Genomic DNA, 13,883 nt, shown 5'->3' with positions numbered 1-13,883 from the left:
CATACAGTTCAGGTGTTAACATCAGCTGAAGCTGCGAATATACATGCATACGCAGAATTTATGGCAAACATTGAAACATAATCATTTCACATGGAGTATCACCATAAGAAAGTCAACACATTAAAATATCTGCAAAAAGAAACACAAGTATTTGTTGCAATCCCCCTATCCCTGTGGGAGAAGACATCACACCCAGACAGCTCAGAATAATATGCTATAATAACCTGGAGATTACTTATCCTTGGAGGAAAGTAGACAGCTTCATTACCCCCAAAGTTTCACGATCCTGGAAGCAATGCAGCTACAATAGGTTAGCACGTAATGTTTCAATAAACAGGTTTGTGTACTCAAACTTCAAATTTACCAGACACAATTAAAATCAGTATTTCCATACAGTGCACACACACACACACACACACACACACACACACACACACACACACACACACACACACACACACACACACACACACACACACACACAAGCTTGCTTTGCCTTCATCATAAATGGAGCACACAGAGCCTGCCTAGCCTTCATCATAAACGGAGCACACAGACCATGCCTTGCCTTCATCATAAACGAAGCACACAGAGCCTGCCTTGACTTCATAATTAAATAGAAAACAGCATTTCTTACCACAGCAATGATGTTTTCTGTTCACGTTTGAATTTCACACAGAGCTTGCCTTGTCTTCAAAAATAGAGCACACAGAGCCTGCTGTGCATTCATAACTAAATAAAAAAGAGCACGTCTTACCGTGGCAATGATGTTTTCCACGCATTTTTGTTTTAAATTCACGAGTCCTCAAACTCCATAGTCTTGCAGCTGTAAAAAGTGTGTGTGTGTGGGGGGGTACTTCCTCCCCCTCGCCCTATGGTTCCGGCGCCTATGCTGTGACTAATAGCGTTTGTGCATTGTGTAACTTTAGGGTACATGGAAATTGAAAGCCAGTATTGTTCTTGTGCTGTCACCTGCTTGTGTCAATCTGAATATATACTAATACTAATAACGTATAGAGTTCTATACATTTTCACACATATGTACAGATAAGCGTAGCTCTAATTTGGCAGGACTGGTCAGGAAGAGGCAGTTATTTTTGGTGTAGTGTAAATGCTGAGGCCTTGACCATGTTACTTTTTCTTGACTTAGCGATCAAGCTGTATATTTTGTCATAACTGGCCTTTCACACGTGTACTGAAAAGCATGGCTTAATATTTTATCACTGGTCTCGGGGAGGCAAACATATTGTTGAGTAGTGCTAATGCTGGGGTCTGATTCTATTATTTTTTAGAATGAGCATTCAAGCTGTACATCCTGTGGTAATCGGCCTTATATACGTGTGTACTGAAAAGCATGGCTTAATACCTAGCATTGATCTGGAGGAAACAAACATATTCTAGTGCAGTATAAATGCTGGGGACTGACGCTGTTATTTAGTGTACTGAAAAGCATGGCTTAATAACTAGCATTGTTCTGGAGGAAGCAATAGTGAAGTATAAATGCTGGGGACTGACTCTATTATTTTTGAATCAGTGTTCAAGCTCTATATCTTGTAGTAAGTGGTCATTAACACATGTACTGAAAAGCGTGGCTTACATATTCAAAATTGGTAAGGTGGAAGAAGATATATTTGGTGTAGTGCAAACACTGGGGTCTGTCTCTATTCATTTCCAGTATTTAAACTGTATAGCCTTTAGTAATTGATATATGCATATTACACTGAAAATTACACCATTATAGCTACAAATTACTGTATTTTTTACTTGGATTTTACAGCCGTTTCTTGACCAGCTGAATGGTTTTAACACTACTGACTGGATTGTATACCCACAGACTAAGTGTTTTGCTAAACTGCTTAATTTCTGTAACCAATCTGTTTTTACTGTGCTTTAAGTAATGCTTTTCTGAGCAGATAAAGTGCTACATTATCTGTCCTAATCAGCTCCCATATCTTTTTTTCTACTACTTAGGAACTCTAGCAATATTAACTCACCCAACCCAGCCCAGCCCCTTGAAAGGCTTGAAACTTTTGAGGACTGCTGCTCAGGGCATACTGAAATCTTCAGCAGTCAAACTCTGTCTCTATAACTTAAAAACTAAAAGGAAACAAGGTTAACATCTTTTTCTGAAGTTATCCTGTAGACCTATGCGACTAAATATTTGTAGAGTACCGCTTGGGGGTCCGTAGCACTAGCTACTTCCCACTAGGTCACCCCAACATTCTAGCAGTATCAGTAAGTGTACTCCCAGGATAATAAAGAAAGTAAGAAAGATATTTTTAAAAACAACCGGTGTTATACTTTCACCCATTCACTTACTTTTTTCACTGCTCTGCCCAAACCTCTACAGATAGATTGGCTCTGCACTCTCGGAGTCTGGTGTGATCTGCTCCATTCACCTGTGGCTCACTCTGCTCCCCTACCCTACCCCCAATTCCCAGCCACCCCCCACTACTTCTACTTTTATTCTAACCCCTCATCACCACACCACACCTTGAACTAATCATCTACCTCTAAGCCTTAACAAGCCACACCCCCGGCTATCTCATTAATTCCACACCCACTACCAAGTCCCCTGCCGAAAACAAACACATAGCAGCAACTAGCCATGCCATCACAGCTGCCTCAACCTATAAACCTTACCATCCTTCATGCCAAACTACCACTTCCACAAAATACACAAATCACCTTTGGATTTCTCTTCCTAACTTTCACATGCCTAACAAACATTGCATGCATACACACTAATATACCACTGGAAAACACTTTATTCCATACTACGCAAACCTCCACTAAGACTAACCAACACAAAAAATTCCCAATCAGTCCTACACTATTTAAAGACAGCTCAATACTTCCCAGACACAAATTCCACATAACTACATGTTATAGTACTAAGATATCATTCGGATCCAACCTAGAAATAGCACATACAATTAAACACATACTACTTATTACAAAGTGGCTACTTATATCAGGAGATATACACCCAAACCCAGGCCCACTTAATACCCCACTCTCAACCAAACAAAACTTTGATCTGCTAATTCTCGACATCAACACTAGGAACATATCCAATAATCTTCCAGACCTACATGCATTTATAACCCACTACTTCCCAGACATACTAACCATTACTGAGACCTGGCTAAAACCCAATACCCAAAATGAAGAAATTCTCCCACCAGGATATAACATCTTAAGACTGGATATAATAGGCAAGAAGGGAGGTGGAGTTGCAACTTTCTTTAAAAATTCTTTCAACATTAAACCACTACAAATTCCTCTACCTAAGTTTCAAAATGCTGAAATCTTAACTACAATTCTATATGTAAACAACACCAAACAAATCAATATTCTCTGTTGTTACATCCCTCCAGGAAATAACTCCCCCATTATTGAAGAAATATTACAGTGGATCTCAGAGAATCTACAACAGGAAACTATCATACTAGGTGACCTAAACACAGATTGGATAGCTTGTAATTCTAATAACCCCACCAATCATCTTAATCTATTTGTTTTTTCTCAGCTCATTCAAGTACATACTAGACTTGATAAAAAAAAACATAAACAATCTATTCTAGATTGGACACTAGTCAATTGCCCCAAACAAAACTACCAGGCAGGTTGTCTACCAGATAGTCTCAGTGACCATCTTCCAACTTTCCTTTTACGCAAACAAATTAACATACCCAACCCCATAACTTTTAGGCAAGTTAGAGATAACCCTAAAATAACATACACAACCTTAACTACACTCTAAAACAAACTAACTGGAAACCACTACTTACTCTAGGTTTAGACAAGGCCATCAGCTACTTTAATAATACTCTCTTAAATGTCCTTAACAGTTTTGTACCCATTAGAAAAATTAGGGTCAAGGCAAACTATGCACCATGGCTAAGTAGGGACACTAGAGCCCTACTAAAGTCTAGAGACAAAGCTTGGAAAATATGGAAGAGGGATAACACTAGTCTAGCCAAACAAAACTTCCAACAACTAAGAAATCAGGCCAAAAAACAAACCAAACTGGATAATAAGAACAACTTCTTTAGGGCCCAAAACAAAAGAACTCAAATAGTTTTGCATGCTATCAACTCCTTTCTAAAACCAGGGAAAAGTACCACTCCAGCCCCCTCTTCTGGCAACAATACCAAAGACATAGCATCCCAATTCAATCACTATTTCACAGAATCTATCCTAACTCTATCCTCCCAACTATCCAAAAACAACCATACACATATAGCTACCAAATGCCCAGATAACATCCCCTCCTTCATTCTTTCACCCCTTCCCACTTCCACAATTAAAAAACTCCTCCTAAAATGGAAACCAACCACCCTTGCAGCAGACGGTCTACCTGAAAACTTCCTAAAAATTGCTGCCGAATCCCTGTCTTACCCAGTCTCTATCCTCATCAACTGCTCCATAAAGGAAGCATACATCCCTCAACTCTGGAAAATTTCTTACTGTATTCCTCTTCATAAAGGTGGCACTTCTTATGACTTCTAAAATTACTGTACTATTGCCATTCTGTCCCCCCTTAACTAAACTGCTTGAAAAATGTATTCACTCTCAGGTTATGAAATTCCTAAATTCGCATAATCATCACTCCTCCACACAACATGGCTTCCGGCAAAATCATCAACAACTGCCCTTCTCTCTTTCACCAACTTAGTCACCCTACATAGAAATAACAATAATTTTGTATCCACAATAATTTTAGATCACTCCAAAGCATTTGACATGGTCTCACACTCCAAACTACTACACTCCCTAGCCTCCCTATTTTTTTGCCCCTTCTACTATTGACTGGTTTAAAAGCTATCTGTCACATGGGCAGAAATCAGTCCAATGGCAAGGCACACAATCTCCTTTACTCCCAACTACGATAGGCATACCACAAGGCTCGATATTAGGCCCACTTCTTTTCTCCATATTTACAAACAATCTACATACCTCCACCCAGCATGCTTCGCTTATACAGTATGCTGATGATTCAGCTCTCATCTGCTCTGCTCCATCCCTTTCCACTCTTCAATAACTCACTCAAGAATCTTTCAGTTCTGTGGAAAGTTGGATAACTGAAATTCAACTAATCCTAAACCCCAAGACCAAATTGCTACTTTTCACCCCCAAATAATCTACAGCTACCCCTCTATCCTTTACAATCTCATCCAAAAATGGCACCATCATATCTCCCTCTGACCACACCAAACTTCTCTGTCGAAATCGACAAAAACCTCCTCTTTGACGTCCATATCTAACAAACTTTAAAAAGGTCTATAAAACAATGGGAGCCCTGTACAGGCATAAACAATGCCTCTCATATCAGGCATGAATCACTCTAGCCCAAACTCATCTATTGTCCACCCTAATGTATGCCACACCAATTCTCACCCTAGTCAGAAAACATGATCTTGCCAGGCCGGAATCATGCTATAATAAAATTGCCAGGTTTGCTTATAACTCCACTTTCTGAACCCGTCACTGTGATTCTCTAAGGGGGCTAAAATGGTTAGAACTTCCCCAGCTACTCAATTTCCATCAGTTAGTCATTGCATATAATATAGTCAGATATCCCGAGAAATCCCCAGCACTAAGCCAGTTATGTTCTCTCTACAGAACAAATCGTCCTCTCCACTCTACTGATAAATCACTCCTCTGTATCTCTAAGGCCAATAACAATGCAGTGAAAGCTCTATTTTCCCATACCATAGCTCGAACCTGGAACAACCCCCCCCCTCTTACTTCTGCCCCTACTAACACGCATTTCAGAAATGAACTCAAAATCACATCTTATGAATAAAGGGCTACGTCCATGCATTACAAAAATTTCACAGCCTCGGTACACTATAGACAGTCCTTCCCACCATATCTACTGCGGCTGTGAAACTTATGTGATGCATGGACATAACCCTTTATTCATAAGATGTGATTTGAGTGCATTATATAAATTTCACAGCCTCAGTATACTATAGACAGTCCTTCCCACCATATATACTGTAAACATTTTATGGTTAAGTATCTTACTGTTGACTAATATGAATGTATTATCATGTGAATTTATTTTTTATATCCGATCTTATAGATTGCTGTTATAAGTGTGATTGTATGTGACTTTTATCCATGTATTTTATCTCACTTGTTAAAAATATTTGTTGTTTAGGTAGGATTGTATGTGACGTCTTATCTCTGTGCTGTACTTCACCGATTGTTGATATATGTGGTTTGTACTATCTTGTTTGATTGTAATTTCACTGTGGAGCTTTTCTCCCTGGGCCTCCGCTGCAAATGGACCGGTGTCCAGTCAGACCATCCTGGTTAACAAATGTAAAATAAAAATAAAGAAATAAATAAAATTCTGTCTTGCCCTTAACCCATTAAGCTGCCTACTTAACAGATTAGGCCATGGCTATAATTTGGCTCTTAGAAAACAACAAAGTGTAAAGACTTCTCATCTTCTATTTGTTGATAATTTAAAATCATATAACTCATCAGATGAGGCACTGAAAGCACAACTGCAAGTAGTTAAAACTTTTTCAGATCATATAAGAATGACATTTGGTCTTTATAAGTGGGCAAAAGCAACCTTTAAAGCAGGAAATCTGCAGCGCCAAGAAAACATCAGTTTGAGACAAGAATGTGATAAAAAAGAACTTGAGCAAGAGGGAGTGTATAAATATTTGGGAATTGATGAAGGATCAACAATAAAACATGAACAAATGTGAATAAAACTAAGTAAGGAATATTTTAGAATACTTAAATTAATCCTGAAAACAGAGTTGACATCTGGGAACAAAATTCAAGCTAAAAACCAATTTGCTCTTCCTGTCCTAACTTACAGTTTTGGAGTGATTGACTGGCCCCAAAACGTGTTGGAAAGATTAGACAGAAAAACAAGAAAGACGCATCATGCTCACCAAATGATTTATAAAAATCAGTGCATACCAATATTATATATTCCTCATTCTAAAGGAGGTATGGGCCTCCTTGAAATTGATTACATGTATAGATCTGCAATCATGGGACTGCACACATATCTGCTGACCTCACAGGACTCAAACAGAATGAAAGTTTTGAAACATGAGGAAAATAAATCTAGGATGACTTCCCTGCTTAGTCTAGCAGTAACATATCAACGCCAAGCAAGAATGGATACCAAACCAGAAGTAGATAAAAATCAAGTGAGAACTGAATGTGGCAAAATAGAAAAGAAAGAATATAAGGTGCAGGATCAGATGAGAAGGCAAGAAATGTAGAAAATGCATAAATATAGTTGCAAGTAAGAAGACATCTGGAAGAAACTCATGCTGAGCAGGATCAGATGCAGGAATGGTTAAGGAGAGGCAAATTCAAACCAAACGATGAAAGGTTAATATTGGCAGCCTAAGACAGTGGGCTATGCACACATTGGTTTACAAAGTCTATTGAACATGTGGGAGAAACAGACAAATGTATGTTTGGTAAAACAGAACTGGAAACAGTTGCACACCTTGTTTCTAGTTGTGGCATACTAATGGCAGAAGGACTGTATACTGAAAGGTATAATAATGTGGCAACACTATTGCACAGGGGACTGTTTAAACATTATGTCACTGAAGTAGCTGAAAAACACTGGAAACATGAACCACAAAGCATTATAGAAAATGATGAACTCTACATCACATGGGATCACTCATTACCAACAGTTCAAAAAATAGATGCTCGAAAACCAGATATGGTGGTCCATGAAAAGAAGACAAAAGTAGCATCGATCACTGAAATTGCCACACCTAGTGACTACAGTGCCTTGCATACAGAGAGACACAAAGTCATAAAATATAAGGATTTGCAAGCAGAAAGAAGAGCAATGTGGAAGAAATATACCCAGACAGTTCTAATAGTAGCAGGAGCAACAGGTTTATAAAAAAGAATCTACAATCCTATTTAGATATATTACCACTGCGGTGGTGGTGCTGCGGTAGCGTTGTCACCTCACAGTAAGACGTTGTCCTGTTCGATTCTCAACTAGAGCATCTTCTGTGTGGAGACATGCGTGAATGGGCGTACCTTCGTTGAAGGTTGTGCGTCAGGGCTGGCAACTCGGCACATAAAAATCTACTGCCAATCATTAGTGGACCGGAGTTCTGCTGTGGTGACCCCTAACCAAGAAAAGCCGAAAGACACAACAACAACAACATGTAACTCCATACAAATTGCAAAAGGAGTCATTATTGTGCACATAGGGGTGCTGCAAAGAGCACTTCTGCCTGACATCAAAGATTGAAACACTACTAATTTCATGAACTTTAATCGCACTTTAATTTAGGAATGGGGTCCATTGCTGTCATGGTATTATAAACCCAAAATACTTTGAGAAATTTAAATAAAGGCTAAACAAAGCAAAGTTGGTGAAACCCATATATTTCACCTTGAGATAATGGCATATACCCCAAAAACTTTAAGCCAAAGAAAAGAACCGCATTCCCAGTCATGGTGGTCTCTCTTACTGCATTATCCTTTGGTCTTTAGAAGCTTCGTACCACTTTTCTAATGTTCATGGACTGAGTTCTGAAACACCATGCCAAGTATCTTGCTGATGAAGCTATTTATTCAGATGAAAGTGAGCAAAATTTTGCCAACATGCAAGCTGTTATAACAGTCTTTAAGACAGGAAGGACATAATGTTGGTAAGAGGGCACTTTTCATGAAAGAAGCTAGATAGGACATTTGATTGGCAGAGAAGTAATTTAATCTGTAAGCAAGATAGGAGCTGAGAAGAACTTGCAAATACCCAAAACCAAGGACTTGCAGGCTTCCATACTCTGTAACAACTCTTACAGATTCAAGGCACTCATTCATTATTAGGTGGACTGTGGAAATAGATGAGTGCTTATTCAGCTGTAGTGAAGATAGAGGTGTAGTTTTGTAAGAAATAGCTGGTAAAAAACACCTGGTCTGCTATTTTAGGAAAAGCTGACCAAGACAGATATGAGGCAATCTGCCACTGAGTGAAAGTGCATCATCCTTAAATAAGCACTCACACTTTGCTATTGTGGTGTCTATTAGGGTGAAGCTTTATACTAGCCTCTGACCATGCATACCTGTAATCTCTTAAACAGAAAGATACCATAAACAGAAGGATGCCACTAATAAATTAAGCTGTGTAATTCACCTCTCCAACCTTTTAAGTTCATAGTCAAGCATAGATCTGATGTAAAAAATGTCAATGTGGATGGGTTTTATAGTACTTATAACCCCCTCCTGATTAGGATAGTATTGGACAGGATAGTACTTTGGGGTTTTATTTTGGCAGAGAGTCGTTGGGGCATAGTGGATGTTAAGCAACTAGAAAATAAACTGTGTTTTTCTAAAAATTCTACTTTTGACACAAAAGTACTGTTTTTCTATGTTATGTAGTTTTGTGTTCACACTTCAAGAAATGTAACTTAAATAAATGATACTTTCTGAGCTGAGATATCACTGCCAGACACTTCTACAGAACAGAGCACACAAGATGTATGATTCAATTTAAGCTAGAATGTCTATGCCAAACTTGAAGGCAGATCAGAATACATAACAACAGCAACATTGTGAATTCACCTGATGTGATAGTCTTAAAAAGACAGGGCTGTGGCCCTGGAAGACAGATGTGACTGAGTTTTACAGAAGAGGACAAACATTCCCACTACTTACCAGATGGTGGGTTTACTGCATGACAGAAGATAAAAAATAATAAGAATGATACTGGAAGATGGCTCTTGTACAGTTTGTCATGGAGAAATTCCTTGAGATTCATTTGCCTGCATAAAAAGACATGAAAAGACAGAACCTCAAACCTTATTCCCTTAATCATTGCCTGTGATATTTCTAAGTGTCAAAGGAAAAAACTTCAAAGACCATTACACGTAAGGTTCAGTTAAGGCACTTTAATTTACTTGCAGCAAGGAGACAAAAACATGCAAATACAAGGATTTGTCTAACTACTAACAGGAAGTATGTTCATTCTTACAAGGATATGTCTAACTACTAACAGGAAGTATGTTCATTCTTATACTATTTTACAAGACATGGCCTTCTAAGCTGACATAATCAAACACAACTTTTAGCATTGTTCTACAGCAGATGTTACTTCAGATTTTCTGCTGACATGACTAGATTTGTGAGAAACTTTTCAGAAAAACAACCTGGCCTTGGTGACTATTAATCCGTTTACAAGCATCTATTGTACAGTGTTACTTTTCAAGGTACTTTTCTAATATAGATACAAGCAAATGCTGATTGCAGTTCATATTTTCAAGCAGGCTTTGTACTAATTATCTGTAACTTCTACAGTTGTGTATTTTCTCATGGCACAGCGGAACTTCTTGTCTAAGTTTCATACAAGTAGTATTGTTCTATTCATTATTTTCCTAATGCAAGCAGAAATCACCTGCTTCTCAGTAAATTTCCAAGGCACAAGCAAGATTTTAGCTAACAGTACAAGGTCAGAAAGCAACTGCTGTTTGTACAGATTTATGCAGTATGAAATAGAATAAATGTGTTAACCCTTTTCAAGCTTCTAAATGCACTAAGCATATTGCTAATACACACATTAATACATATTTTTCTAACATTTCTCCCCATTAATACTTTTATTCTACTTTCAAAATAAGCATAAACAGTTTGTTTTCTTCTCCTAACCTCTTCCACTCAGGATTTGCAGTTAAGAGAGTCATTCAATTTAAACTTATGAAAGCATTTTAGTCTTTGAACAGTTCTTCAAACTCAGTACTTTGATATAAGGTTTCAGAAACTGACATGTCTATAAGGTCTTTAATCAGTCTTTTCATGCAGGGGATACCACAACAAACACATACTCCCAGTAGGAGCATACCTACACAAATGGCAATCAGGATGTTCATTAGGATGGTACTCCACCCCCCAAACCATTTCTGGAAAAAGTCCGTCAGTGGGTTTGGGCCTGGTTTGGTCATGGCCGACACTTGCTGAATTACCTCAAGATGATTGTTTATCTCGTGTTTATGGTCAGGAATATACGAACAGCATTCTTCTTGGATTAAAGCGCATGCACCACCTCTCGTCGCTAGGGTGAAGTCGAGAACCATGCGGTTTTGGAGCACTACAGTTCTCATAGCATTCAGTTCATCAGTCACCAATTTGAGAGCGGAAAAAGTTGTGTTGCTCATTACTTCGAGAAGTTTTGACAGTTTTCTCAGCTCCCAGATCGATTTCACTGCTCCATATGCTGGAGATATGCCTGCCCATGATATCACTCAAGTCTATGTGTGTCAGTCCTTTGCCTAGAGAGTGATGGTCTTTCCAACGCACATCAATTTGTCCCACTGTATTTACAGGTTTCTTGATGACTTCTCTGACATTTCGAATTTTCCCATGAGGCAAAACTGCAGTGTGTCGTATGGCCGGAACCAGGTAACCCAAAAAACAACTGCCAGACCAATTCTCAGGTAACCATTTGTATGCCTTTCTGCCACACACAAAATAATAGTCCTCTACTTTAGTAGTAACCCTGCTATGAATATACACTCGCCCTGCATGAAACATTTTTCTATCAATTATAGACAGCTGTTTATAAAGAACAGAATTATGTTTTACTTCATCAAGTGTTTTGTGCATCAATCCAAGAAATTAATCATAGTTTGTATTACAATAAAGATCTGCTTTGTTACCTTTAGTGTAGCATCTATAAGGAACAGCCACATTGCAATTGCTCCAACCCACCTGAACAGTATCATTTTTATAAAAACACACAGTTCCCTTTTGTGGAACAGACAAGTGCAATGCTATTTTATCTTGTGCTGCAATGGTTGAGGTATCATAAATCAAGTTCTACCAAGTCTCATTGACCCCTAGGGGGACCATAGTCATTAATAACACCCCCCCATATGCTGTCGGCAAAGCTGTGCAAATCCAGCAATTCGAAACATTGAAAGTCTCAGCATACACATATTTAATTGCCTGGTAAGTATTAAAGTTTGGATGCCAGTTTATGAGTAACGCTTCACGTTTATTCAGTTCAGTCTGCGTGGCTGGGAAAAGAAAAGGCCACAACAAAAAGATTATTCACTAATACAGTTAACAGGATGATTATGCAATACTTCTGAGAAAAGGGTTGTTCTGCATTCCTGTTTCTTCTGGACTCTATCATTTTGCTCTTGGCATGTAACAAGATTTTTGTCCAGTTCAAAGTTTTTAACTAATTTACAGTGCGTCAAGTGGATCCAAGAGGCACACAATTTTGACTGCAGTGGGTGTTGACAAAAGCACTTGATATGGACCTTCCCACTTCGGAGACGCCCAATTTTTCTTCTTAACGATCTTCAGCCAGATCCACGCTCCAGGGGGCACTGCCACTTCTGACGGTCTGGTTCGTTCTTTATCTGAAACAGAATTTAACTGCAACAAATGTTTAGAATTTAACAAATTACACATATACTCTGCTAATGTACTGTCAGCTTCCTGGTCCGTGGGCATGAGAGATTTCCACTGTGGTATATAGTAAGCCCTTCCAAAGAGCTTTTCAAAAGGAGTCAATCCTTTTGCATTCGGAACAGTTCTCATGCTCAACAGTGCCAGGGGCAGAAAGTACACCCAGTTTCTCTGTGTTTCTGTCATTAATTTTCTTAGCTTACTCTTTAAAATCTCATTATGCCTCTCTACTAGCCCTGTTGATTGCGGGTGATACGCACAATGATTCTTTAGAGAATACACAAATGTTTACTTAACTGCTGCATGGTCTGATTCACGAAGTGTGTGCCGTTGTCACTGTAGATCCTTTCCGGAATGCCGAATCTAGGGATGATTTCTTTAACAAGCACTTTGGCCACAGTCGTAGCATGTGGATTTTTAATCGGAAAGGCTTCCACCCATCTGGAAAACATATCTACAATGACAAGACAATACTTCTTATTTTCACATTTATTCAACTCTATGAAATCCATACAAATAGTATGAAAAGGATACGGTGGTGTAGGGAAACTCCCTTGCTTGGGCTTTAATGCCCCTTGTGCATGATGTTTATTACGGATGTGGCATAACAAACAAAATTTTTTAGAGAAGTTTGTAAATCCATACGTCGTGAACACTTGGTTCACCAGCTGTACCATCCCCCCTGTTGAGACATGGCACTGCCCATGGCTCAGCAAAGCTGCATATCTAAACAAATTAGACGGCAATATCGGTTTTCCTTCTTTAGAGATGTACAGCCCCTTTACGAGAATTGCTCCCCGTTTTACCCATCTTTGTTTTTCAGTTTGCGTAGTAAGTGTTTGCATTGTCTTTAACATTTCTAAGTCTAAAATCTCAGAGGGTTGTAGTTCCTCATTCAAAAGAAATACTTCTGAAGCTGCCTGCTTTGCAGCTGTATCAGCTCTCGCATTACCTCTTGAAATCCTGTCCTGTTGCTTGATATGAGCTGTGCATTTACAAATAGCTACTTTCTGAGGTAACTGAATAGATTCTAAAAGATCTAAAATAAACTGTGCATGATTGATTGGTTTGCCAGTAGATGTTATCATTCCTCGATTTTTCCACTGTTGCGCAAAAACATGTACAGTAGAAAAAGCATACTGGCTGTCAGTAAAAATGTTTACACATTTACCCTTTGCTAAGGTACATGCCCGTGTCAAGGCAATCAATTCTGCTGCCTGTGCAGATAAACTATGTGGCAAAGATTTTGCTTCTATGTCTGTGTCAGAAACTACTGCATATCCTACTAGGTTCTGTTCTGCAGGACTCCTTTTGCATGAGCCGTCCACGTAGTATGTCACCTCGGCATCATCCAAGGGAAAATCCATAAGATCTTTTCTAGGCAGTGTCTTTTGCTCAATCCCCTGCAGGCAGCTGTGTGGTGCGCCATCTGCAGGGGTTGGGAGCAA

Source organism: Protopterus annectens, chromosome 1.part1 (genome assembly GCF_019279795.1).
Source record: "Protopterus annectens isolate FY-2018-M chromosome 1.part1, PAN1.0, whole genome shotgun sequence".
Classification (NCBI taxonomy): domain Eukaryota; kingdom Metazoa; phylum Chordata; order Ceratodontiformes; family Protopteridae; genus Protopterus; species Protopterus annectens.
Note: the sequence above shows the minus strand (reverse complement) of the source record.